This window comes from Hipposideros armiger, unplaced genomic scaffold, assembly GCF_001890085.2.
Source record: "Hipposideros armiger isolate ML-2016 unplaced genomic scaffold, ASM189008v1 scaffold_424, whole genome shotgun sequence".
Lineage (NCBI taxonomy): Eukaryota > Metazoa > Chordata > Mammalia > Chiroptera > Hipposideridae > Hipposideros > Hipposideros armiger.
The window spans coordinates 321,788-327,809 of record NW_017731774.1 but is presented as its reverse complement, the minus strand read 5'-3'; the positions used below and the strand labels follow the sequence as shown (position 1 = coordinate 327,809).

General features: G+C 39.0%; 1 long non-coding RNA gene across 2 annotated transcripts; it reads right to left on the bottom strand.

Moving 5' to 3' along the window:
- Nucleotides 1-511: 511 nt before the first annotated feature.
- Nucleotides 512-5,514, bottom strand: LOC109394437 (uncharacterized). Of its 2 annotated transcripts, none has more exons than XR_002126444.1 (4): nucleotides 5,345-5,514; nucleotides 2,794-2,955; nucleotides 2,302-2,533; nucleotides 512-780 (listed from the first exon to the last, which is right to left on the bottom strand). It is a non-coding gene; the product is annotated as an uncharacterized LOC109394437 (long non-coding RNA). The 2 variants fall into 2 exon arrangements; XR_002126445.1 differs by having other exon boundaries at nucleotides 2,302-2,508.
- Nucleotides 5,515-6,022: the final 508 nt, after the last annotated feature.

Here is a 6,022-nt window from a genome sequence, read left to right as displayed (position 1 = left end):
TGCTCTTAAAAAAATATAACTCCTTTTAGAGGTATCTATTTAATTTAGTAAAATGTAAATCTTATGTATTCACAAAGTGTTGTTCTCAGATGAGAACGCTACCTATCCATCCATCCATCCATCCATCCATCCATCCATCCATCCATCCATCCAATGGAGTTCATTAGGTACCTGAAATATAGGAGAAATAGTATAATTAATGCACATTCCCTGTGTTGTAGGGGCTCATGTTTACTGGGGGAGACAGTCATGTAAACATTTCATGACATATTTATTTCTGGGCAAAGTGTTATGGGGTCAACTGAGGAGTGAATTACTGTCAAACTCTCCAGGGAAAATTTCAGTGCAAAGAATTCTATTGTAGATAGTAAGCTGGCATTAAATTAAGTCCAAATTGCAGGCCTGGTGAAAATCTGCTACCTACATCTGATACATCATGGGGATCTTTAGGGTCAAGGTGGACCATCATACGTCACAATATGAAAGATCTAGTATAATTGTCACCCAGGGCTTATCCTTAACACCACGTTCTTTATTAGATAGAATTATTTTTAATAATAACCCTAAAGTAAAAGGAGTCATAATAATAACAGTCAGAAAAGAAACACGGAGTAATAGATTAATCATAAAGCATTTTTTGAGCAAAGGGGGAAATGTATACCATCGTATTGTTCACTAATAGTAATAAATGATAATGACAGTTTGTTTCTGAGGTTTAACTTCTGCCAATTTGTCGATGCCTTCATCAAAACCACCAACATGAATCTTCTTCAGACATTCCTGAAAAAAAGAATACAGCTAGATTTTTCCATCTGTTTGACTCACAATTCATCAAAGAACATGCTTTATTACACTTAATCTCAAAGTTTCTTGTCACGAAGCAACATATATGAAGACAGTTATGAAAAATCTTAAACATGCAGATAAATTTGGCAAAGATTATAAAAACTCCATTTTACAACAAATCCCCCAAAATGCGACTACCGTATATTTGTTTCTTTAAGATAGTATGATTGATTCTAGGGGCTTTAAATGAATGTCTTTGCAGTTGAAGAATTATAAACACGAATTGAAACACTGTGCAATGACAGAATTAGTCACTCAAGTTCTGTTTCTTTTCTTTGCAATCGCTGTGCCATCATTGTTTATGTCCAAACTACTGTTTGTTTAAACACTGGAATATGTAGCACAGCAGGGCTTAGAAACTGGAACTTAGCCTGAAGCCAGCTCAGAGGATCTCAAACTGTTACAAACTTATTCTCAATGTGAATTCACATAGCTGGGTCTAGGTGTTCTGGGTGAGCTGCCTAACTGAGGATTCTCCAAGCTTCATGTAGAGATAATAAAATATACTAATTTTCCGCTTACATATATGTATTTTTTAAAATTCAATTGTATTTATAGCAGTTGTTTAGAACTTAAACAACAACACATTTTTTAGAGAGGAATCTATATCACTGGTATTATTTAGATTTGCTAGTGTATAATATCGATAACAAGTAGACTGACTTTTAGTCAGTTGTATTATTGTTTCAGCATTGTCTACAAGCACTACATCTGTCTTCTTGATGGCAGCGGGGCCAACCACTCCCAGGCGCCCCCTTGGCATGCCACTCCTCTTGGGCAATCTTTGTTAGATGGCAGAGCTAAATCATGTCTGATCAGGCCCTGGGGGTTGGGCCTGGCCCTTCCAGTGAGGTTAAAAGGCTGTTAGTAACAGTAACAGTAAACCTCTAATCTCTGGTGCGAGACCCTAGGTTTATTGGGAGAAAGCAGAAACATATCTAGGGAAAGAATTCCACCCACACGTTCTACACTCTGGGGTTCTTACTCACTTGTGTCTGGGGAGACACCACGTCACGTTAGCACGGGGGAGCCTGACCCCCTGTGTTCTGCTCATCTTCACCTCACTTGCAGCTTCAGTCAAGGCCTTCCACCTCTCTCTCTCTCTCTCTCTCTCTCTCTCTCTCTCTCTCTCTCTCTCTCTCTCTAAGTTGTGAAAGCAGGTTTTATTCAGTGATTGCTGATATTGGGGAAAGAGTAGATCTCCACTCCCATTTGCATAGAGGTGGCTAGCTCTTCTATTCTATTTTTATTTTTTATTAAAGTATAGTTGGTCACAATATTATATTAGTTTTAGTGTACAACGTAGTGAAATTTAAAAATAAATCAAAGCAAATGGACAGACAACACAAAAACAGACTCAGAAATAATGAACACACTGATGGTTACCAGAGGGGAGGGTGGCTGAGGGCTGGATGAAAAAGGCAAAGGGGAATATAGCCAATAATCGTGTGATACCTTTACGTGGTGAGAGATGGTTCCTAGACTTAGTGTGGTAAGCACATCGGAACGATATAAAGGCCTTCAGTTCTTACAACTGTGTCTCCTCTTCTGGAAAAGTGCAGACATTGGAGGACCTCAGGAATCGTGCTCTGATGGCTGCAGAGGCCTGGCAGGCAGTAACAGTGGCGAGGGCAGGGCGTGGGCACCACGGAGGAGTGGAGGCTGCGAAGACGGGAGCACCCACATTCTGTCCAAAGGGATAGATAGCATCTACTTCATTCTTGCCCATCACTGCCACATGTAGCATCCGTGTTGCCAGATGTTTTCATTTTTCTAAAACGATCAGTTACCTTGCTTTCCTAGGTTAAATCTCACATCTTTAAATGTTGGTCATGAATCAACAATGTTTAATGCCTGTGTGGGCCCAACAATGCGTAAGTGCCGGCAGGTTTCTGGTCTTCAGACGTTGTGAGCTTTCTGAGGCTTGGGTTTCCCTAGTGAACCTACCTTGCTGGAAAAGAAGACGCTTGGCTGTCTTTCCTGGGTAGGACATCCAAAAAATGGTTCCTGGTCTGACGCCAGGCTCACAGTATGGAGGTTCATAAATCAAGGACTGTGTTGTTGCTTTGGTCCAAATCTGTTGAATCCATCCAGATCTCATCCACCAGGCTGCAAGAAAAGGGGATTACCTTTTATCAGTGGTCACCATTCTACATCATGGCTTTCAGGTCCATTTGAAATTGGGTTCTCTTTTTCTATTAAAATATAAATACAAATAGAAATGAAAAGGAAAGAAATGGAAACTCAAAACTAACCAAACAAAAGGAAGGTACAGAATCTTTTCTTGCTAATATGCCTCTTCATTTTTATGGTGGACAGCAAGGTCATATTTTTTTTGAAAGTGTAAATTAAGTAAGAACTATCTTTACTGTTTGCTTTTTATAGACTCTGTGTGTGTGTGTGTGTGTGTGTGTGTGTGTGTGTGTGTGTATCTGTGTGTACACATTTCAGCTTAATTGGTATGAGCAGTAAATTGTTAGGGACACTTTTTGTAAACTTGCAATTTACTGCAGCTCACTGCCCATTTCAGTTCTTCTTCTCTTATTGCCTTGGTAGTTTTCTAAAATATACAAAATATTATTTTAAAGAAACTCTAGAAAGGACTTTTAAAGATTAACAAGAGATGAGCAGTTATTGAAATTAAGAAGAAAGAAAGGGAAGCAGGGGACCAGGAGAAGGCAAAGGCAGGGGAAATAAAGCCTGAACAGAATTATTATTCACTTTAGTCATTAATCAAAACTGTTGCTCTTTATTATCGAGTTGGGTCCTGGTGGGCTTGCCCCTGGGACAGAAACCTGTGCTCTCATTCTTTTGTTCCATGTTTCCATTGTAATGGGAGAGGGCACTGATTCAAATATAATACCATTTCTGGAGAAATTATAAGAACATACTGAAAGTCAGTGTGTGAGAATTCTCTCATCCCCAATTTTCCATGCCATTAAGGACGTTTTCATTTGCATTGTGTGTTGTGAACAATTCAAGTCGAGGAGAGAGCATACTTAATTATAAATGAAACCTTTTCAGAAGAGGATTAAAAATGATCTTATAAACAGGATTTTTAGTGTGAGAGGATAAGCTTTAACTCTGAATGGAACATCGATACCACATAGAAACTGAAGCGAGCATTTAATTAATCTACAGTTTACCCTCTAGTGTTGTGATAAACAAAAAGAAACTGTAATTTCCTTCGAATCTTTCCGTTTAATTCTTAGCAACAATTGCATTAATGGAGAGGGTAATTATTAGTGCAAAGGAATGCCTGTGGATGCTTTGCAATCACAGGAACCGTATTTAAAGTCTCCACGCTTGAAATTTAATCTGTTTCATACTGCTGTGACCTAATAAAAGGGTACCTGAATTTCAACCATTTACAAAGTAGTACTTCTTGTGTTTGTCTGTGCTTGCCTGTTTTGATTTAACTCCTGGGAGTGGGGGCGGGGGAACCTGCTCTAGTCATTTAAAACAATTATTCTAAAATATTGCTTCATTGATGAAAGGAACAAAGCATTCCTGGCAGGGCCCATAAATGATTTCTATATAACACTTTCAATGACTATTTCACTTTTCACTTTGCGTACACAAGCACAAGCCAAGAGAAACCAGGCATGTAGTTTCAGAATCTATATGAGAATGTCAAGGTCAAATATCCAACCCAAGAATTTAGGGAAGAAAAAAAATATATCACCATTAAAGACAACCATTAAAAATAATTATCTTTGTAACTTGATGTTTACACAGATCTCTAATTATTGAAATAGGTGTCTTTTTAAGACAGTATCGGTTATAGGGAATCTTGGTGGGCTTCCAACTTTAGATCTTGCTTCAAATACTTGGGACCTACCCCAAATCAATGAATCAGAATATTGAATTTATGGGTCTGGACTAGGGTCCAGGGAACTGAATTTTAGACAAGTATGCCTAGGGGATTCTGATACAGCTCACATTTTAGGAAACCCTACACTACAGCTGCAACAAATTACCCATGTTTATCAGACATTTTGCTAGCAGCTAAATGCTTTTCAAACTCAGTAAAGAAAGAGAACAAATTCGGAGCTGCTCTGACAAAGGCAGTGCGGCCTTAGCCTATCCTTCAACCTTAAGAGGTAACCCAGGAATTATCCTCCATGGACTGCTGACAACTAGTACACGCCTCTTCACAACGCTTGATTAAACAAAAGCTCTTCTACCTCCTTCCTGGGAAGAACTACAAAGTTAACACAAACATTCTTGTGAGACTTTTGCTAACGTTTGGGAGGACTTGTACCGAATTAAGTGTAAGTGGAACCCCCAACCACAGTCTAACCAGCTGTCTCAGGCTGCCGTCGTCTGTTCTGATTGGTTATTGAACAGGTCATCCCCATTATTAAATATTTTATATCTCCAGTGTTTCTAATTAAATTCTTGTGGCAGGCAGCCATATTTGGCTGCTTGACAACCTTTCCCAGCTCTGTTTTTGCTTTCCTGCTTTCCACTAGAAAGAATGAAAAGCCAATGTTACCTTTCCCAGATTCCCTGGATACCAAAAATGGCACGTCACTTCGTTTTGAATAAGAAGATGTAAGAGGAAATCTTCTGGAGTCGTTCTAAGAAGTATTTTTCCTCCATGATAAAAGCAGAAGGGTATCTGGGGAGAGCTTTCTTGCCATCCTGGCTGTCCCCTGCCTCCTGTCTTGGGAAGTAGTCACATGAGGAAGTGATGTAGGAAGTGGCAGCACCCACCCTACCACCCAGGACAGAGTCCAGGAAAATGTCACACCCTAGTTCTCCACATTGTCACGGCAGAGCTGACAAACTAACCCTGGAGGGGACAACCTCCAGGCTTCTTGTTAAATAAAAATGAATGTCCTTGATTTTAGGTCTTTTTATTGGTTAGTATTTAGTAATGTTTTATTGTTTAGTATTGTTGTCTTTCAAATGAAAGCATTCTAACTGATGTTCTCTGCAACAAACCTTTCTTCTCTTAGTGGACTATTTTCCCAGGAACTTTTTTTTTTTTTTTTTTAGTAATATTCAAGAATTTATAACTGGGTGACCTATGGTATAATTTGTACACACAAACACACTTTGGATTCAAGGTCAGATTACCCACAGTTAAATTCTGTAACTTGCACAAACAAGTACTCAAAACTATTTTATTTTAAAGTTTTATTGGGGAATTGGGGGGATGGGAACAGTG